Source organism: Gossypium raimondii, chromosome 10, assembly GCF_025698545.1.
Source record: "Gossypium raimondii isolate GPD5lz chromosome 10, ASM2569854v1, whole genome shotgun sequence".
Taxonomy (NCBI): Eukaryota; Viridiplantae; Streptophyta; class Magnoliopsida; order Malvales; family Malvaceae; genus Gossypium; species Gossypium raimondii.
Genome location: NC_068574.1, coordinates 51,022,996 through 51,046,341, shown reverse-complemented (window position 1 = coordinate 51,046,341; position 23,346 = coordinate 51,022,996). Strand labels below are relative to the sequence as shown.

General features: G+C 32.4%; 1 long non-coding RNA gene and 1 pseudogene across 1 annotated transcript; both read left to right on the top strand.

Annotated features, from left to right (window-relative positions):
• Position 1: 1 nt before the first annotated feature.
• Positions 2-9,413, top strand: LOC105778338 (photosystem II CP43 reaction center protein-like; annotated as a pseudogene).
• LOC105778339 (uncharacterized) lies at positions 6,694-7,424 on the top strand. The gene is made up of 2 exons (XR_001128674.2): positions 6,694-6,974; positions 7,099-7,424. It is a non-coding gene; the product is annotated as an uncharacterized LOC105778339 (long non-coding RNA).
• Positions 9,414-23,346: the final 13,933 nt, after the last annotated feature.

The following is a 23,346-nucleotide window of genomic DNA, read 5'->3' as shown; positions in this document are numbered from 1 at the left end:
AATGGGTAGAGGGAGAGAGATGTGCGACATCCATGATTTTTCTGACACACTCATTGAATCATCTTTGTTTAAAAATTTTTTTTTAAAGGGTGAAGGGGGAGAGATGGGCAGCACCAATTTGGTACAAAAAGACATTGGCGCACATGTAAACGAGGTGCTCTACCAACTGAGCTATAGCCCTTGTGTTTGTGATACATATTTTATCATATTATGCAGATAATTTCTTGTCAATATGAATATTACATGATCCAACATCATAATCATACCCTTTTGGTCGGGTTGATTGGTATTGCTTAGAAGTAATATTGGATTTATAATCCATCGATGTAATAGGTCCCTTTTCTTTCTCTTTATGATTCCTTATGATAATAAATGACCTACTTAACTTAGCGGTTAGAGTATTGCTTTCATACGGCGGGAGTCATTGGTTCAAATCCAATAGTAAAACTTATTAAATACCATCGATCCCGGTGTCTAAAAAGTTTTTCTACCCACCTTCTTTTATTGATTTTCTATCTTTTTCATCCTATTCTATTTCCATTTTCAATTTTCAAATTTTTCGTTAGATCAAAATCTGATTTCACTTTTGATTGTATTTGATTCTATTTAATCAGCAGAATCAAAATGGGATGTATAAACGAAAGTTCTGTTTCTACGGAAATTCTTTTGATTAACCAACTCGTTACGAAATCGCGTTGATAGCCTCGACTCGTGTCCTAACCAGTTTGAGAGCTAGATTTGCCTCAATTGTTTGCCTCCTGCCTTCAGCTTTCCTCAAGTTAGCTTCTGCTATTTTAAGAGCTTATTGAGCTTCTTGTGGATCAATGTCACTACCCTTCTCTGCGGTATTTATCATGCACTTCTGTGACCTGAAACTCTTGAAGAATCTTTTTCATTTTTCCGTTATGTATGGAAAGATAGAAATAAAATGACCACAATTTTGGGTATTCACTTAATTTTGCTAGGTATAGGTGCTTTTCTTCTATTATTCAAGGCTCTTTATTTTGGGGGCGTATACGATACCTGGGCTCCGGGAGGGGGAGATGTAAGAAAAATTACCAACTTGACTCTTAGCCTAAGTGCTATATTTGGTTATTTACTAAAATAACCCCTTGGAGGCGAAGGGTGGATTGTTAGTGTAGACGATTTGGAAGATATAATTGGAGGACATGTATGGTTAGGTTCTGTAACAATCCGATTTTGAGTTTAGTCGAAATAGTAGTTTCGAGACCACAAATTCGAAGAGAAAAATTATTTTAATATTATTTTTGGTATTTACAACATGTGATTATATATGTGTGAAAGTTACATAAGAAAATTTTATTGTTTGAATGCTTAATTCGGTAAAAATGACTAAATCGTATAAAGCGTAAAAGTTGTGTTCTATAAGCTAAAAGTGTCTAATAGCTATACAACATTAAAGTTTAAGTCCTTATATTGTAATTAGACCATAAATGGTGATAGTAGAATGTGTTGGCTTGACATTTTGAAATTAGTAATATTTTATAAGGTTATAAAGGTAAAATAATTAATAATGATAAAATAACATAAGAATTATATGTCCATCTTCTTCACAAAAACACTTCAACCGATTCTAACATGGAGAAACCATAGCTAGAGTTTGTCCATGCTTATTTTGCTTGATTGGTAAGATATTTTGTCCTGTTTTTAATTATTTCTATGTTTTTGAGATTGTTGCTTCGTGTTCTAGCTAGCCCATGCCCTAATTTTTGAATTGGTTGATGAATTTGTGAGTTTCCATTGATGATAGCTTGACGTTTTTGAATGTTGATGATGGAAAATGAATAATTGTTGATAGATTAATATGTTTTGTAAAGTTATTTTTGACAAAAATGTCAAATAGGGATTAAATTGTGAAATATGCAAATTGAGTGATTGAAATGTGAAATAATGAAAGTTTTGGGTTGCTAGGGGCACTATAGTAATTTGGCTAAGCTTGGGTTATATTGAATTGTGTGAATTTTGTGTATTTGTGAAATAGGGATTAAATTGAATAAATATGAAACTTTAGGGGCTAAAGTGCAAAAATGTCCAAATATGTATTTTTGGATGAAATTGAATGAATAGTTGCTTAAATAAGTTAAATTTGAATTCATATAGATCAAGAAATAAAGAAATCAGATTTATATTGGGGGAAATCGAAAGTTGACGAGTAGTTGATCCGATCCGTTCGTTTCCGTACGAGGTAAGTTCATAAGTAAATAATTTTTTTTGAATTTAAATGTATATGTTTTATGCATTGCCGAATTTGATTTGTATATAGATATACATTGCCGAATTTGAATTGGTTATAAATATGCATTGCTGAATTTGATTTGTATATGGTTATACATTGCCGAATTTGATTTGTATATGGATATATATTGCCAAATTGATTTGAGCATTGGATGATTGGTTTCGTGCATGAATTGATTTAATTACGAAGTCAAAAGCTCCGAATGAACCTTAGTAAATGTATTGGATATTGATGTCATGATATTAGGACTTCCGAGGTGAGATTTCATGTAAGACCATAGCTGGGCTATTGGCATCGATACGAGATTTCCATGTAAGACCATGTCTGGGACATGGCATTGGTACGATACATTATGTACGAGTTTTCCCAAGTACCCTTAGTGTTCTAAGTGGTTCAACGGGTAATCCAAAGATTATGCCAAATAAAAGACAATGTATGATCATGTTGAAAAGATACAGATATGTACGAAAAATTCATGAGTAATGAACTGGATGTATATTGGACATTTTGGCAAGAATGTAAATGAGTAAGCCATACTTATGAGAATGATCTTGTGATGATCTTGTGATTATAGGTTTATATTTATGAGGTATAAATATGTGGTAAATTTGATTGATGAATGTGTGAGGTTTTTATGTAACAGCCTGATTTTGGGGCTAGATGGAACAGTGGTTTCGGGACCACAAATTCGACAAGAAAAAAATTTATTTTAAAATTATGACATGGGTTGCATTATGATAGGTATGTTGAATGAAAATACTGATATGGTAAATTAAGAAAATATAGTGATAAAATGGGTAATTGAGTTATGTCAACATTGGAAAGTATATTTATGACATATTAATCCAAGAAAGGATTATATTGCAAAAGTGAGAAAAGTTTTGTTGCCTAAGAGTAAATACTCAAAACTTGAGGGGTTAAAGTGTAAATATGAAAAGTTGAAGGACCAATAGTGTAAATATTTTAAGGAAGAATAATCTAGAAACTAAGAAAAATGGATGGATTAGGACCAAATTGAAAAAGGTGAAGAAGTTTGAGGGGCTAAATCACAATTTTACCAAATTAAGTGATGACTCAAGGACGGAATTTTAAAAGATCATAAAGGGCAAAATGGTCAATTAGAAGAGAGAGAAATCTAGAAGATAATGATGATGTTGGAGATATTTTAGATTAATAAATAAATAAATATTAGTTTATTAATATTTTAATTTGATTTTTTTAATGATATTATTTTATTGTTATTAATTTATTTAGTATATATATATATGTGGAAAGAAGGATGAAAAGTATCCATCCATTCTCACCATTTTGCATGCATTAACGTGAGAAGAAGAGGGAAGAAAGAAAGCTTTGCTTTCTTTACAATTTGGTCCTTTCACCAAAAATCCACCATTTTCACTTAGAAATCAAAAGAATTTCCATATCCATCAATAGAGAAAGATGGCAAGGAGACTATGGGGAGCTAGAATATCAAGTTAGATTCAAGAAATAGAAGCTGGAGGAGGGAGAAAATCAAGTTAAAGATTGAAATCAATGGCATAAGGTAAGAACATCAAGATTTTTATATACTTTTGAGTTTGATATTATTGAAAAAGTAGGAAATTAATGTTAAGGTAAAGTTTCATTATATAAGGTTCTATATTATTGTTATGTTAGTAAAGGAAATAAGAGAAAGTGATGAATATATTGAAGAGAAAGGAAAGGAAAGTGTTATAAATTTAGTTATCAACATTTTACACTAAAATAGTTTTGAAACAGCAGCAGTAGTCTGACTTTGAAAATCTACCAAAAATCATATGAATTGAATTAGAGGATGAAAAAAATATGAAATTAAAGCTTTTTGAGTCTAGTTTCTCATAAAAGAAACGGTGTAAGCAATGGAATTGTAAATTATGAGATATAATAGGTTTTGTGAGATAAGGTCAGAATGATTTCGGGTTCCCCTGTACTGACTTTGGAAAATAAAAAAAAATTGGAGAAAATTAATTAGTGGCTTAAATTTATATGTTTAAATCCTTACTGAGTCTATTTTTAATATAAATAAACGGTAACATCATCCGAATCCCGTACGATGAGATAATTAATTTTTAGTGAAGAAGGGTCGAAACTGTCAGACAGCAGAATAGGGATGACTTTAAAGAATAAACTGTACTTATTGGCTAAACTAAAAATTCTTAAAATTTTATGGTAAGAAGATATGTGAGTCTAGTTTCATAGAAAATTAACAGATCTCAATTTGGAGTTCTGTAGCTCAAGATATAAATAATTTAGTGACTATGACTCAAGTGGACAGCTTTGAATGAATATAAATAAATGTGAAATTATAGATAATGTTACATATAAGCATGTTATATATATTAAGGATGTGGAATGGAGAGGAGGAGGAGGAAAATAAGTGTATGGATATTCTGCTAGCATGAGTTTGCATTATAAATGGTTAATTTGCATGATTTGGGCTCTGGGACCTGAATTGAATAAAAGTAAAACTTTAGGGTAATTTTGGAAAAATGTCAAAATGACCAAATTGCATGAAATGAGTTGTTTTATTAAATGAAAATTAATTTTAGATCAAGATCGGGCAGAAAATCGAGAAAATGGAAAATTACTAAAATACCCTTGTATCTTGGTATTTCGCATATCACTGGTAAGTTTGTATGAACTATATTCTGTATAATTTTAATTAAAGTGAATGTTATTTTATGATGAATATTATATGGATATGTGTTTTAATATTGAAATTGAATTATTATTGGTAATATGTACAATTATTAGATGCAGTGAGATGATTATCGGAAGCTTGATTGTGGTTGGTAGGAAATGTTACATTATTTATGTTGTGAAGAATTATAAAAGCATGTTAATAATTTGAAAGTTTAACAATTTATGGAATTTTTATAGTTATTAGATGTTTTGAAATGATTATCGGAAGCTTGTTGGAGATATATCACATTATCCACTGGTTCTATCGGTAATTTTGGATGACTTGATTCTGGTTATTATGGCGTGTATAAGTTAATTTGGTTAACGTTAGCTCATTAATGTTTTGATTTTGATTGGTTATAAATATGAACGTTAGGTAAAAATGAAATGTCTGAAAATTAATTAGTAAACTCCGGTAATGCCTCGTACCCTATTCCAGTGTCGAATATGGGTAAGAGGTGTTACATTTTAAGCCAAATTAAATTGAGACATGATATGTTTAAGTCTGTGTTGTTGATGTATAGGTCAAATTAGAAAAACAGAGTCTCGATTTTATTTTATTTTTTTAAAAGGGAGTCGCCATTGATATTTTTCTAAGTGTGATCGGACACCTATTAAATTCTCTTTTTAAAGAAAAATTATTTTAAAATTTCTTTAAAAAAGAGTCGACTTTAGGTCTACGTCAAAATTCAGAGAAAATTAAGGTTCGGGAGTCAGTTACGCACGAGGAAGGTATTAGCACCCTCGTGACGCCCAAAATTGGTATCTCGTTAAGCGTGTGTTGTCAAAAATACGAGTTTAATTTAATATCTAACCATGATCCAATTTTAAAAAAAACAAGAATTTTGATAAATTACATATTATTATATATTTTTTAAAAATGTAATTTGAAAATTTATAAAAGATAAACATTTTACTTTAACACGAGAATTTTTAAACTTCTCGATTTTTTAGAAGAGTGTCCCGTATTTAACACAAACTAATGATATTCACCCAACATAACGATGAAATCAATGACTTAATGTTAAATCGGTTCGTTGCCTTATGCATTGAAATTATTTAAATTTAAAATTATAAAATGAAATAAACAAAATAATATTTCAAAAATGCCATGAAAATGCTAATTTAATTAAAATGGGATAATATTTAAATACTTAGACAAAATAAAAAGATCAAGAATTTACCAAAACCCTAAGTTATGGGCTGCACAATTTAGGCATTTTCTTTCTTTTCCTTTTCTTTTTTTTTTTGCTGTTGGGCTGCTGCTATTGGGCTGCCAGGGACTGGGCCGAATCAGCTGGCCTGGAGTTTGGCCTGCAGGATCAGCGTGGAGTGGGCCTGCTGCTGGGTGCTAGACTGGCCTGCTGCCTAGGTGCTGGAATGGGCCTGCTTTTGGCCTGCTAAAAATGGCCTGCTGCTGTTTTTTTCCTTTTTTCTTTTATTTTTTTCTGGAGAGGCCTGCTGTTGCTTGCTGCGCTAATCTGCTGCGTGTCGGCCTGGTGTTGGAGTTGGGCCTATTTGCTGGCCTGCTTCTTTCTTTATTTTTTTTCTGTTGGGTCAGGCCTGCTGGGTTTGGACTGTTGGGACCGTTGGGCTGCTGCAAGACCGGCCTGCTGGCTTTGTTAGGTAGCTGTCGGGTCGGTTCGGGTTTTGCGGGTCAGGTCGGGTCAACCCGACTGATTGTTTATTTTTTTCTATTTTTTCTTATTTTTCTTCTCTTTTTTCTTTCATTTTTTCCCTTTTTTCTATTCTCTTCTTCTTATCTCGAAACCCTAGCCCTTCTTTCTTTTTTCGTCGCTGTCGGTATCCCCTTGGTGCGGTGGCAAGACGGTCGCTGGTGCTCTCTTTTCCCTCCTCTCTTCTTCTCTTTTTTCTCTTCTCTCCTATTTCTCTCCTTTTTTCTTCTTGTTTCGTTTATTTAGGGAGGGGGAATTGTTTGAAAAATAAAGGGAAAAGAGAAAGGGCGGAAACGGAGGTAGATGCGATGGTGGTAGTGACGGTGGGGGCAACGAACGTGGTGATTCTGACTGCTATTTTTAGTGTTTTGCTGTTGTTTTTGTTCTTTGCTAAAAAATTCCGTTTCTCTTTTATTTTTCTTCTTTTAATCTCACCGATTTTGTCTTCTTTTTCTTTGTCTTCAGGTGGCAGGGGAGGGTATCATGGGCCTAGGCCGTCTGCCGGAGTAGCTAGAGGTGGGGGAGCACGCCTGACTGCCGATTGGGGCGTCAGACGCGAAGAACAGTGCACAGGTTTTAACATACCCAGAAGGACCAAACTGTAGATGATGCAAAACTTTTGGGGTTAAAATGTAATCTTAGGAAAGTTAGGGGTCAAAATGTAACTTCTAGAAAGTTTAGGGGATAAAATGTAATTTATGAAAAGTTAAGGGTTAAAATGTAATTTTAAGAAAGTTAGGGGTCAAAATGTAATTTATATTTTTATATTTTCCAAAATTTTATTAATATTATTTATTAGTATTTAAAATTTATATATATGAAAAAAACCAAAAATTAATAATGGGCTAAAGCCCAAGGAACAAAACCTAATTATCCAATCATAATGGGCCCAATTAATTCAGAAAAAATAAACACAACCCCCGGAAAAAATTTAATGCTTACATCTCATATTATGAGATATTTGAATTTTTGTGAGATAAGGTCAGAATGATTTCAGAATCCCCTGTTCTGACTTTGGAAAATCATTCAAAAATGTATAAAAGGATTTATGAGTTAGAATTTATATGATTAAAATTCTTAATGAGTCATCTTCAAGAGAAACAAACGGGAGCAACATTTGAATTTCGTACTAAGAGATAATTAATTTTTAGAGAAGAAAGGTCGGAACTGTTAGACAGCAGAATAGGGACGATTTTGAAGGATTAACTGTACTTATTGGCTAAACCAAAAATTCTAAAAATTTTATGGTAAGAAGATATATGAGTCTAGTTTCGGGAAAATCAAGCAGATCTTAATTTGGAGTTCCGTAGCGCAATATATAAATAAGTTAGTGACTATGACTCGAGTAGATAGCTTGATGTGAACATGAGTAAATAGTGGAACTATGTGCAATTATGATTGTATTATCTTGAGAACATATTGTGAGGATTGGTAAAAACTTGTTAACAAATTTCTTATTATTTACATACCAACTTACTAAGCTATATAGCTTACCCCCTTTCTTTCTTTTTCCTATAGTGTCACAGATACTAGCTAGGGTTGGAGATCGTCAGAGATTCTATCACACTATCAAGCTATTGATCGGTATCAACGTATTCAAGCATTTTAAGTTTATGGAATGTATAGGGACTCAGTCATTTTGTGTATGAGTTATTATGTTTTGGCCAAATGTTTTGGCTTGTAATGGTTAAAGGTTTGATTTATGTGTAGCCACGTAACTTGGCTTATATTGGCTAATTGGTTGTAAGCCTATATATATATATATTAATTATATCTCAAAGTCTTGTGATGTAAGTTGTGTTTGCATGATACATGATAAGTTGTGGGACCCTCATTTGTTGATGACATCATAAGCAGAGAATTACACGGGCTGAGGACACAGGCGTGTCCCGAGCCACATGGGCGTCTGACCCTCCAAAATATGAAAATTTTCTTAGTGTTCCAAAGTTTTCGGTTTAGTTTCGAACCACTTCTAAAGTATGTTTATGGCCTCTTAGGCCCTTACAAGGGATGGTATGCATGTGTATAAATAGTTTTAAATTGAATAAAATTTTATGGCCCGGTTTTGTATGGTTGCTTGTGTTTGAGACTGGTAATGCCTCGTATCCTGTCCCGATGTCGGACACGGGTAAGGAGTGTTACAGGTTCCATTTGTATATTTGGTGGAATCTGGCATATCTTAACCAAACCTTTTGCATGGGCTCGCCGTGTCAGGAGAGGCTTACTTGTCTTATAGTTTAGGTGCTTTATCTGTTTTTAGTTTCATTGCTTGTTGCTTTGTCTGGTTCAATAATACCACTTATCCTAGTGAGTTTTACGGGCCCACTGGACTAGAAGCTTCTCAAGCTCAAGCATCTACTTTTCTATTTAGAGACCAACGTCTTGAGGCTAACGTGGGATCCGCTCAAGGGCCTACTGGGTTAGGTAAATATCTAATGCGTTCCTTGACCGGAGAAGTCATTTTTGGAGGGGAAACTATGCGTTTTTGGGATCTGCATGCTCTTTGTTTAGAACCTCTAAGAGGTCCCAATGGTTTGGACTTGAGTAGGTTGAAAAAAGACATACAACCTTGGCAAGAACGACGTTCTGCGGAATATATGACACATGCTCCTTTAGGGTCTTTAAATTCTGTAGGTGGTGTAGCTACCGAGATCAATGCAGTTAATTATGTCTCCCCGAGAAGTTGGTTAGCTACCTCTCATTTTGTTCTAGGATTCTTCCTATTCGTGGGTCATTTATGGCACGCGGAAGAGCTTCATGCACCATGGCAATGGATTTGAAAAAGGAATTGATTTGACTGGTGGAAGATGAGAGAGAGGCGGCACCATACTGAAATGTGAAAACTTAAAATATTTAGGGACCTAATATTAAATTTTTGATTTTAATTGACTGCTAAAAAAATTTTAGGGTGACGCCATTAGTGGCACCAAACTTCAAAAATGTTAAATTCCTTTATAAGCCCTTCTTATTTACTATTTTCTTTTATTCTCTTTCAATACAAAAAAAAAGGAGAGAGGCTTATTACCAATTAGCTCAAAGTTTTTTCTACCAATAAATATTTTAAAAAAATTCGATTCCAACTGGAAATAAATTTTATTTATTTTTCGATTTTTTTTGTTTAAATTATTTCATTTCATTGTTTGAATAAATTTTTTCTAAAATTATTATATGACATACTAGACGGTCTAAATTTAGCAACACTTTTCTCGCAGGATCCATTTCGGGAAAAATATAACATGCAACTTCGAGCTGTCAATTATATCATTTATGGAAATGGCAAACCAACTCGAAGAATTTTTGACACAAGTATTCAATTAGTTCGGACTTATATAGTGTTGAGTTGGGACCAAGACAACAAAAGTTTTTCCGTCGAAGAGGTCTATGCTTCCTTTGTTGAAGTAAGGACAAATGGTCTGATTCGAGATTTTCTAAGAATCGACTTAGTGAAATATCATATTTTTTATATTAGAAAAAGAAATGATTCGTCAGGTTCAGGATTTATTTATGATAATAGGTCAGATCGTACCAATAAAAATATGTTTTATTCCATTTATTCTAACGCAAGGATTTAAAAATCGTTTAGCCAAAATCACGAAACTATTTATACGCTCTTGAACAGAAATAAGGAATCCCAATCTTTGATAATTCTATCATCATCTAATTATTTTCGCATGAGCCCATTCAATATATAAAATATCACAATGTGATAAAATAATCAATTAAAAAGATCTTCTATTTCCAAGTAAGAATTTATTATTTTATTTTATTCCAACAATTATTTGAACAAAAAAAATATTTTTTTGAAAAATAAATAAAATTTCTTTCCAGTTGGAATCAGATTTTTTACAAAAAAAACTTTTTGATCTAATTGGTAATAAGCCTCTCTATTTTTTTGTGTTGAAAGAGAATAAAAGAAAATGGTAAATAAGAAGGGCTCATAAAGTAATTAAACCTTTTTGAAGTTTGGTGCCTCCACTCAGGCGGCACCCTAAAGCTTTTATTTTTAGCAGTGAATTAAAATGGCAAAATTCATATTAAGTCCCTGAATATTTTAGTTAATCATATTTCAGTCTGGTGCCACCTCTTTCTCATCCTCCACCAGTCAGACTGTATTTTGGCACCAGAAAATATTGGTGCCGCCCATCTCTCCCCCTCCACCCCTTGTTACTGTTTTAATCATGCCATTTTGGTAAATAATGGTATTGACATTGTCGAAACCATTTTTATTTTAAAAAACGGGGTCGACTTTTAAAACGAAAATGGAGTCGCCACCAATCTTTTTTTCGAGGTGTGATCGGGTCACCTTGAGATTAATCATTTTAATAAAACATTTTGATTTATTAAAATAATGATTTTGGTCTACAAAATTCGAGAAAATGGGCTCGGGAGTCGGTTACGAACGAGGAAGGATTAGCACCCTCGTAACGCCCAAAAATTGGTACCTAATTTATTAATTAATGTCCTAATGTCGAAAATTTGAAAAGATTTTAAAATACGAACCTCTTTAAAAACCTGAATAAATCGAACTTGATGTTAAGACCTCCTTGTCCCGAAGTAATAAGATGTCACATCCAGTAAGTTAGGATACGCCATTTTAACCCTCGAAACTAAGCTTGTCTCATGCATTAAAGTTTAAAAATGATATTTGGTTATTTGGATAAAAAAAATCGAAACTCAGTAAGTTAGGGCACGATTTTCTCAAAGCTCCAAAGTACCGAATATTGCCTTATTTTTAAAAGTTTTCTTTTTTAAAATTGGGGAAAATTGACGCAATATTAAAACGATGCGTAAAAACTTTGATAAAAAAAAGGCAATATGAGAATACAAATAAACAATTTATAAAACACATAATGACAATTATTTAAATACTAGCTTTAATAATCAAAGACCAATGAATTTAAAACAAAGAGTATAAAATAAAAAATATATAAGGCAAAATAAAATGTAAACAAATTTAAAAATAATAAATTTGAAAATGAATAATAAGGAAAAAGAAATTTGAAATCAACAATATACAAATCAATAAATAAATTATATATATAAAAAGTAGGTAATATATGTATAAGTTTGGAATAAATAATATATAAAAATGAAAATATGTAATATATAAAGTAATAATATATAAATGAGTTTAAAAATAAATATTGTGTAATAAGAAATTTAGAACAAGTTATACAAAAACATCTTAAAATAAATGGTATATAAAATGGATAGTATAAAAAATTTGCAATTGATAATATATGGAAAAAAATTTAAAGCAAATGATTAAACAATTTAAAATGGATGATTTATAACACGAGTAATTAAAAATAAACAACATCTGTGACATAATATTAAAACAAATAAAGTATATAATTAATGGAAGAAAATAAAAGAATGATAAGAATGGTTAAATGAATGAACAATATGTAAATAAGAAAGTTGATGGATAAATAAACGAATAAAAGTAAAAGAATAATTAATGATTAAACAATTAAATGGATAAATAAAAAAGGTTAAAAAAACGTTTAAGTCAGCCTAACTCTCACAATATGAAGATTCAACGAAATTCCTCCACCAAAATCCAACTCAAATGAAAGCAATTTAAAAAGAAACAAAGATGAACGAAGAACAAAATAAGAACAAGCCACAGAAAATAAGATCGCAAGAGAGGGAGAAATTTGAGTGAAAGCTCTTAAGAATTATTATTGCTCCAAACTCAAGTGTTCTACAATGAAGGGAGAGGCCTCTATTTATAGTTCAGTCTCCCCAAATCCAACGGTACAGATCAATTACATCAACGGCTAAGATTAAAGGGTATCTACAAATTAAATCTCTAAGATTACAAAATCATATTTTCTAAGATTGCATATCATATCTAAGATTGCATATCCTTGAAGACTATGTTTCCATATGCGTCAAGCTTGTAGATGGACCTTCAACCTTTTCAAGTAATGGGTCATCCCAATCGAGACAAATGATATAATTTTGGACTGGACTTGGACTTTGTTTTATTATTTTGGGTTTATTATTTTTTTTGTGAGCCCGGGATAAATTGGCCTATTACAGACATACCATTTTAGTATTTAATTTTTTTAGTTGTATTATACAGATAAAAAAGCCATAAATTCAATTGTTTTTTATTTTAAACTATTTCATTAAGATTATATTATCTTTTATAAAACAATCTAATTATAATAAGTATTTAATTTTAAGTAATACACCAAAGTAGAGTTGTTCATGGTCCGGGCCGAGTTTGGACTTTAGGCCCATTTTATAGGCCCAGCTCAGGCCGAAAATGGGCCTAAAATTTTACCCCAAACATGAACCGAGTAAAATGCTAAAACTCGAGCTCGACCCGCTCGTATTAAATTTTTTATATTAATTTTTATATAAAATATAATACATAAAATACACTAAAAACACCAAAATAAATGTTTCCCAAGAAATGAAAAAATTAAAAAAATATATACTTAAATAACATTAAGATAAGTGTAACTTAACAAGCAAATACCTCTAAAATAGTAGTAAAATTAATAATAAAACAAGAGTTATACAATATCCAAACAAAAACAATAAAATAGTAGCAATATAATAGCGAAATGATAGTAAAACAATAAAAAATAGTAAAAAGTAGCAAATGTTTTTTTTACAAATTTGGTTAGGCCTAGGCCAATAAAAGCTTCCAAGGCTCATTTTTCTGCAAAAAAATAACTTTATTTTTTTTGTCTAAACCCATTTTTCGGGACTATATTTTTATCCAAACTCTCTCACTTTTCAGACGGGCTTTTAGGCCGGGCTGAGTGACCCAACTCATAGGCAAGCCTACACGAAACAATTTGTATAACTTAAATTCAACATTTAATTTTTCAATATTTAATTTTTCAACACTTAATTTTTTAATTTATTAAACGTAATGTAATTGAGAAAAGAAATTAATATACTCAAGATGGTGCTTTTGTCTTTAACAATCATATATAGAAGCATCAGACATGTATAACCATTTATAATTATCAATGAATAAATTTTAAAGAAAATATTGTTCACACAGGTAACATAATCTAATATCTTTCAATTATATAACTTCTTTTTACATGTTTTATTAAGCATCTTTATATATTTCAGCTTTTAATTTCTTAATTATATAAAAGTTTAAAACATAAATTTTATTAGTAATCACAATGAAACTTAACATTTAAATACATTTAGTGATAAGAATATTATGTTATAAGTTCGTTCTTATTCTCAATTATTGAAAAATAAAATAAAAATAAAATAGAGATTGAGCCGAGTTAAAAATCAATTGTTTTCACAATCCATCCCTAATTCGAGATAACTAATTTTCTTTTAATAATTAAAGATGAAATAAAGTTATGTCGAATTTAACCTAAATTTTATACCTACATCATAATATATTTTTATCACATATATTTATAATATTTATTGGGGTGAGGAATGGGTTCCCTATTATAAGTGATTATAATATTTATTTCATAAATAGTATTTTTACACATCAATGTCACCACATCACCTAATTGCATGCTCACAACTTCTTGTCACGTTGCGTTAGCTTTTACACTATCATGGGGTAACTTACACGGAAGATTATTCAATTTGTTTGGTAATTAATTCAGTTGGTCACTTAAGTTTTAGAGTCCTTTCATTTTGGTCACTTAAAATGAAATTCTTGCAATTTCGTCACACATATTTTAGGCCATTTTCATTTTAATCACCCAAGCGTTAAATCTCTAACTGTGGTTGATTATGCACACCAAATTATGTTTACACTTTCATTTTGTTCACCCAAAAACATATTTGTTTTTTAAGTATTGATTGAGGTAAAAAAAAAATCAAGGATTAAAGTGAACAAGTATTGGGTGGCCAAAATGAAAGTGTAACTATGATGTGGTGTGTGCAGTTAATCGTTGTTAAAAATTTAATGCTTGGGTGACTAAAATAAAAGCACTCTAAAAGTTGGGTGACGAAGTTGCAAGGATTTCATTTTGGGTGACCAAAATGAAAGCGCTTTGAAAGTTGGGTGACCAACTGAGTACTCTTCTTTTTTTGTTACTCGATATTTATAGTTTGGGTAACATACAAGAATAATCACCCAAGTAAATGGTTCGTTCTATTTTGGTCACCTAATTATTAATTTTTTTTGTGCTTTACTCAATTTTTCGAAATTAAACATTTTAATCACTATTGCTGTTAACTTAGTAACATAAGTCTAATTTGGACTTTTTTATTGGCCTAATAACAAATTTAGTAACACAAGTCAAACTTAAGCAATCAATTAAGCCATTGAATCGACACTTTTTGTGGAAGCCCCTAAACAACATTAACTTTGCCACGTGGCGTGCTATGGTTGTGCCATGTGGCAAAATATGGTAACTTCTTTATTTTTTTAAATATAAAAAATCTAATTTTTAAAAAGAAAATATTAAAAATAATAATAAATCATTTAAAAATATATTTTTTTCTCTTTTCCTTTTTTACAATCTTTCCCTTTTCCTTTTTCCCGTTTTTCTTTCCAAGTTTCATTAAAACCCGAAGTGGATGCTGTGGTAGGCGACGTTGACAGCTCCAAGACGCTTCTTCCACCTCCCAAAGTCATCATTTTGGTTGACGTTACGGTCAATCATCCTAAATTCGAAAACCACAACGCTCTACTCCTCCCTGCCCCCGACCTTACCAGGTTCTTACCCCTTTGTTTTATGTAATAATTGGAACAGTTATTGAGCTTTCTTGGTTTCCTTATCTCTTACACTTAGTTCCAATTTATTTATTTTCTAGACATGTCATGTTATGTTCAATTTAATTTTATTTTTGGTTTTGAACCTCATGTGCTCTAAGCGTGACCTGAATTTGAGTCATGTTATTATTATAATTCACCAAAAAAATTCATTTTGATTTTGCCTGATGATGCTCTGTTTTTAAATTGCTTCAGAAACAAAAACTTTGCGTTGAAATCAACCAACGAACAGCAAGAAACAGAAAGAAAATAACAGAAAGGTCTACTTATTTGATTAAACTTCCTCTAATAATCCCAAAAGGTCTACTTATTTTATTAAATTGGCTCTAATAATCCCAAAGGGAACCAAGTCTGATGTTTATACAAGAACAGCTAGAGTATCAGCAAAAATTAGGTCTAACAATACATAACTAATTCTCGGCTGAACACTAGCAGATTACACTGAATTTTTGGTGCCGGTATTGTATTCGCTGATACCGATATGTATTTTTTTAATTACACTTTAAAAGTACTACTATTTTGGAACTTCAAAAATATATATTTTAATAGGTGCCGGCATTTGTGTTGCCCGCACCGGTTTAAATTTTCAAAAATTAATTTTTTGCTTTTTGAATGTCGGTGTTCTCGTTGCTGGCACCAGTGTCAAGGAAGTAAATTCTTTTTTTTTTCTCAGGGAAAAAATTGTTTGGGATGTAAAGTTTAAGGAATTGAAGAGTTTGAATTGTCAGGGAAAAAATTCGAAAAGCACATCGGTGCCGGCGATGAGAACATCAACACCAAAAAAACAAAAATTTATTTTTTAAAAAATTTAAATCGGTGTTGGCAATGTGAATGTTGACACCTATTAAAATATTATTTTTTTAAATCCTCAAATACTAGTACTTTTAAAGTGAATTTGAAAAAAAAATACCGGTACTAGCAAACACAGTGCCGACACAAAAAAATTATTTTTTATAGATCAGACAGTCATTAGGGTAGGGGTGTTCATTCGGTTAACCGACCCGAAATTACTATAACCGAATTAACCGACCTTCAAAAAATTTTAACCGTTAACCGAACCGATTTTTTTAAAAAAAAATTTAACCGAACCGAAATTTTTTCGGTTAATAAGGTCGGTTAACCGAATTAACCGAAAATTATGTATTTTTTATTTTTGGTTAAAAATTACCCGAATTACCCGAATTACCCAAATTACCCGAATTACCCGAATTAACCGAATTACCGAAAAATACCCGAATTACCCGAATTTTTTTTATTTTTTATTTTTAAAATTTAAAAAATTTATAAATTATTAAAGTAAATTGGGTTTTAGACTTTAGTAAATTGGGTTGTCTTTTAGTTTTAGTTTTATTGGATTGGGTAATTGGGTAAACTTTAGTTTTAGTTTTATTGGGTTGGGTAATTGAGTTTGTTGGGTTGGATAATTTTATTTATTAATTTTTTCACGACGGTTTCGAACCAATTAACCGTTAACGAAAAATCATAAAAAATTAACCGACCCGACGAAAAATTCGTTAACCGACCGATTAACCGAATTCGGTCGGTTAACCAAATTTTTTCGGTTTTACCCGAATTATGCACACCCCTACATTAGGGGATGATGGAGGGTGGTGCCGACAGTGAGATGGTCAGCACTAACATGCATTGTAGAAAACATATCATTTTTGTACAAGATTTTGCATCTAAATTATTTTTGTAAATAATTAATTTATTTGAATCAATTTTGATAAAATAGACAAATTTTTATTGGGTTTTCCAATTAAAACGAAAATGGGTCATAAAATCTGAAATTTCACAAATTTTTGCAATTTTCCGATTACTCAAAGCCGGAAAAATACTTAATGATACTGAAAAATCATTAAAAAAATCATATAATCACATAAAACAACTCAATAACAATATTATCGAAAATTCAAAACATCCACCAAATCAATTGAAGAACCCTAAGCTTATTTCAATTTTAATAATAAAAATTAATAGTTTTCAACATGTTAGACAGAGATTTCAACAAAGTTCATGATACCAAATGATAGGTCCACAAAACATGATGGATTCAAAATACATACATACACACATACATATATGAAAGTTGAAAATGAAACAAATATTCTCAATCGTTCATATAAAAAAATAAAGTTTAGGAATAAGTTTATGCCAAGAATGATATTACCTTGAAATTATCAAAATAAAATTTTGCTTATGGAATAATAATTAGGGTAAACTATGAAAATAGTTATTTTTATTTGCCTCAGGTTACATTTTAATAATTTATATTTAAAATATTACATTTTAGTCACTTACGTTATCGTTTTGTTACGAAGTGGCCACTCTATCGTTAAACTCCGTTACTTCCCTAACAGCAGTCTTACGTGGCAAGCCAAATAGATTTTAAATGACAACTTGGATGTTTAGTTGTTGAAATAAAAATAGGTTTTTAATTAAATAAATTTAATTTGGACTGCCACGTAGGACATTCAAGTTGGCATTTAAAACCCATTTGGACTGCCACGTAGGACTGCCGTTAGAAAGGTAACGGAGTTTAACTGTAGAGTAACCACTTCGTAACAAAACAATAATGTAAGTGATTCAAACGTAAAATTTCAAACATAATTGACTAAAATGTAATCCGAAACAAATAAAATTAACTATTTTTGTAGTTTACCATAAAAAAAATATTAATATTCTTTACTGTACTTTAAAAAAAAGTTATACTTCAAGCAGAAAATTAGATATAAATAATGGAAAAAATCTTCCGATGAGATTTTTTTTTTCATATAATTGTATTATTTTATACAATAAATTATGTCACAAAGTGTAGCTGAAAACTAATATCAAAACTTTGTGATAGAATATAATTATAGCAAAGCTTAGTACAAAAATGCAAATGAGACAAATATTGGTAGGTGTTAGCCATGGTAAGTGTAAAAGCCCAAATTTGTCCAGGCCAACAAACCCAGAACATACAAAATATAAAACCAAAAAAACAAAAATCCAATTACAAAATGAGCCCAAACAGCCCAATAATAAAAAAAATCCTCAAGCCCATTTAGCCCACAACCTTAACTTTCAAAAAAAAATATGATGAAACCCTCTCCACGTGCACTGCTACCACCACCTGCAACACGCAACAGCAAAAAAGAAAAAAAAAAGAGCAAGAAAAGACAACAAAGAACAGAACAACCAAGAAAAAAACAAAAAAGACAGAAACTAAAAGTTGTAATATTGGCTATAAAAGCCACACCAATTTCTTTGTAATTTTTTCCGGACACAAAAATATCAATAAAAAACAAAATAGAAATTTGAAAAAGGTGACTTTTTTTTCTTTATTTCTCGAATAGATTTATTTTGTAGGAAAAAAAAGCAAAAGAAAGGGTTAGAACAAACCAACCTTCGTGCTTCGTCGACGGGAACGACTGAGGTAGCCACTTTCGATGAAAAATGGCCGGAAACTGAAGGGTTTTTTTAACTCTCGAGTTGTTTTCGTGAGGGTTTCTGGAATTTCGAGCCCGAATTTAGGTTTAGGAGGGTCAAAATAGAAAAACGGGGTTTTTTGATGTTTTTCGGCCATCGCGGATGGCGGCGCTGTCGCCGGTGACCGGTGACCGGTGGCCGGCATGACGGCCGATGGCCGGACCCTTGGCCAGAAGAGGAAAGAGGGGAGAGAGTTTTGAAAGGTTTTAAAGTTTAAAAAAAAAAGATGTGTTGAAATGATTTTTTTTTAATTTAACTTAAATAGCCATAGCAAAACGACGTCGTTTTGAACTAATGCCCCCAGACGCTAAATGGCATCGTTTTGACACGAAACGGGCTGACCCAACCCGCAAGGCTACGATCCGCGTGTTTTCTAATGCATTGGTTATTTGCGCGTGCGGTCCTTCAGTTTTTGCAACGCGTTGCAATTTAGTTATTTTTCTTTCTTTTTTTTTCTTTTAATTTTGCCGCATAATTTTATCTCTGTTTCATTTTGGTCCATATTGAAATGGTGCATTCTGATGACTGGGAATAATTTTCCACCTAGTCCCTGCACCTTTACGCGCGTTTTATTTCAACTCTTCAAGCTGACCTTTCCTTTCTTTATTTCAAAATCTATCCTAAAGTTTTGTTTAAATTGCAATCTAACCCTTGGTTATTTAATTATTTAATTTCAACCCTATATATATATTTTATGTGTTGTGTTTATTTATCTATTTGCTATCTCATACTCTTTATATATGTTAAAAGATTTAATGTTTATATTTTCTTTATTTAAATATTTGTTGTTCGTATTATTTTCTCACTAATATTATTTATTTATTTATTTACAACTTGTCTTTTTTTATGTTGAAAGATTTTTATAATTTTACATTTACCTTTTTATACGTGTATATCATTTTAAATATTACGTTAATTTTCACCCAAATTCAAAATGAAAACTTTAAAAAATAGACAATATTTTGCATTTTGGAGATTCGAGAAATCATACCCTAACTTACGAGGTTTCGATTTTCTCTATAAACCTAAATAGCCAAATATCCTTTTAAAATTAAAATACATGAAAGTTAAGTATAAAAAAAATTAATAGGCAAGCTTATTCTTGAGGTTTCAAAAAGTTGTGTCCTAACTCACGGGATGACTCACGGGATGTGACATTTTGTTATCTCGAGACGAGAGGTTCTTTAATGTTTGTTTCGATTTATTCAAGCGGTTTTATTTTAAGTAAAATTAACATTAATAAAAAGAGGGATCGTATTTTAATTTTTTTTTATTTTTCAATTTTCGACATTAAGATATTAATTAATCAATTATGTACCAATTTTGGGAGTTATGAGGGTGCTAATCCTTCCTCGTACATAACCAACTCCCGAACCCATTTTTCTGAATTTTGTAGACCAAAATTGTTATTTTAATAAATTAAATCATTATGAGGTGACTCGATCACACATAAAAATGATCGGTGGCGACTCCCGTGTTCATTTTCATTTTCAAAATTAAAGTCGACCCCCTTTTACAAAAAAAAAGGTTTCGACAGCTTAGCGACTTCACTGGGGAATCTTAATAAGAGAGTCAAGCCGTAAATTGATTATTTTCTGTCTTTTTGTCGAAAATTGAAAAGTTCGATTTAAATTTATGATCATTTCGTTACATTTCATCTGTCATTGTTGTGGTCTTTGTCATAATATGTTTGATTTATTGGATTGAGCCTTTTGATATATCTCCGCATATTGCATTGCATAAATCAGTCGATTTTACCCTTTTAAGTGGGAGTGAGAAACTATTCCTTCGTGAGGTCTTCACCTCCGTATAGGATAGTGGATCGCTTTCGGGATACATCCGTACCTATGTCTTCGTAAGATTTTCTTCTTCGTATAGCCATAGGAAAATGTATTCATCTGAACTGAACTCGGTCCATATGAGCCTATAATGGGTGAGGATCTAGGAATCTGCTGGTTCAAGTACCTTTGCTTTAGAACTAAACCGAATATAATGAGCCCTAAGAGCCTACCTTAGGTAGAACTACACCAAACCCTAGTGGTTACCCGAATAGGTGCTTTATTTGTTATTTCTCGTATGCTTTGAATTCTAGCTTTGTGTATAATGCTGACTTGCTGTGTTTTGCTTTGAATTTAATTGCATGGTATTTTCATCATAAAAGGGTGTTGATTCACGTTTAGTATGTAAATAGAGAGCTTATCATGAAAAATGAGTTTCTTGATAAAGTGGAGGATAATGCGACCGTCCGAATTTGGTTTGAGAAAATACAACAAGAGAAAAGCGATAGTATTACGGAGGGGTATGTGTCAGAGTTGTGGGACTTCACAAGCATCAGCGTGACTCAGAATAATCTCCAAGAATTGAAAGAGATATGGGACCAATGGGATGACAAGATCAAGCAGCTATTTTACTGTAACTATAGAGACCTGCCCTATCTACTCGATATGAAAGTGGACAAGCACTTATTCCGAGCTCTCGCTCAGTATTGGAATCCTGCCTACAGTTGCTTTACCTTTGGGAAAGTTGATTTGGTACCCACCGTAGAAGAGTACACGACCTTACTTCGTTGCCCGAAGATTCAAGCTGACAAAGCCTATTCGAGAGCCATCAATGTCCCGACGTTCTTAAAGAAGCTAATGAGTATCACGGGGATGAGTGAGCAATGGGTCGTGACCCAGATCAAGCAAAAAGGAGATAGTAAATGCATACCTTGGAACAATTTGAGAGATTTGATCTTGGCACATCCTGATATGAAGAAAAGGGTTGATGTTTTCGCTTTAAGCATTTATGGTTTGGTCGTCTTCCCCAAAACACTAGAGCATATAGATGAGACAGTTTCAGACTTATTCGATCAGCTTGACAAAAGGGTCATGCCCGTCCCGACAATCCTAGCCGAAACCTTTAGATATTTAGGGCCCTAGTGCAAAACTCTATGGATAATAAAGAAATTGAATTTTATGAAGATGTTAAATGCCCAGAAGAAGAAAATGTGTGCACATCGGAAGAAGGATCGACGGAGAAGGTCCAGAAGGTCAACTACCCAGTGGTCATTATTTCACGACCAATAAGCAATGAAGTTGAATTACAAATGACACCGATGGTCATAATCCACAAACCTGCGGCCTTTTCTTTTAAAGACAGCAAAAGGGTTCCCTGGAATTATGATTGCAACGTGACGATTCCGGGAGTGGAGAACCCAGTTGGCGCTTCAAAAGAGGACCAGGATGTGGGTTTCTACACGCACAGTGGGATGTGCTACGACCCATCAAATACAAAAGTTGAGCCTGCAAAAGAAAAAGCCTTGGCGGTTGAACAAAAGAAAGAAAAGGCAGTTAGACTTGAATCGCCTGTTAACGAGCCAGTAATTGAGAACGAGGCTAGGGAATTCCTGAAATTCTTAAAGCATAGCGAGTACAGCATTGTAGAATAGCTACATAAGTAATCGGCTCGTATCTTAGTGCTAACTTTACTCTTAAGTTCGGAGACACATCGTAGTGCGTTGATGAAAGTACTAAACAAAACTTATATCGCTAACGATATCTCTGTAAACAAGCTCGATCGCCTAGTTAACAATATAACTACTGACAACTTCATCTTCTTTAATGATGATAAAATACCGCTAAGGGGTATGAGATCTACAAAGGCTCTGCACATTACCACCTGCTGTAAAGGATACAAATTGCCAGGGGTGTTAATTGATAATGGATTGACCCTGAATATCTTACCCCTATCCACACTGAATAGGTTGCATGTGGATAGCTCTCATATGAAAACATGCCAAAACATAGTGAGAGCAGTCGACGGTATGGAAAGGAAGGTAATGGGAAGGATCGATATACCTCATTTAATTGGTTCAAACACGTATGAAGTAGACTTTTTAGTGATGGACATCAAACCTTCTTATAATTGCTTGTTGGGAAGGCCTTGGATTCACTCAGCAGGGGCAGTATCATCATCATTGCACCAAAAGTTAAAGTTGGTAACTGAGGGTAGACTAGTAACGATAAGCACGGAAGAAGACATTATTACATTCGTTACCAGTGACGCGCCATATATAGGGACGGACGATGAAGCGATAAAATATTCCTTTCGATCGCTGGAATTTGTGAATGCCACTTTCATCATCGAGGGAAACAAAACCTTGATGCCCAAAGTATCAAAAGCTACAAGGATGGGCTTGCAACTGACGGTCGAAAAATGAGCCTTACCACGTAGAGGACTCGGAAGATACCTTCAAGGAAGGGTTGAAGCACCAATGCTGAAAGATAAACGAGACGCTTCGACTTTAGATTTAAGCCAAATAAGAAACAAAGAAAGAATGAGTTGAAGAAAAAATAAGAAAGAAGAAGAGCGCGACTGAGCGGAAAACAGGTCAAATGGGAACCAATGACCTTTCCTTATATATCTAGAACATTCATATCAGGAGGAACTATTTACCCTGAACAGAAGATGTCAATGAGGGAAACTGCGGAGGAAATGTTAGGAAACCTAAACCTCAATGCCATATTCGA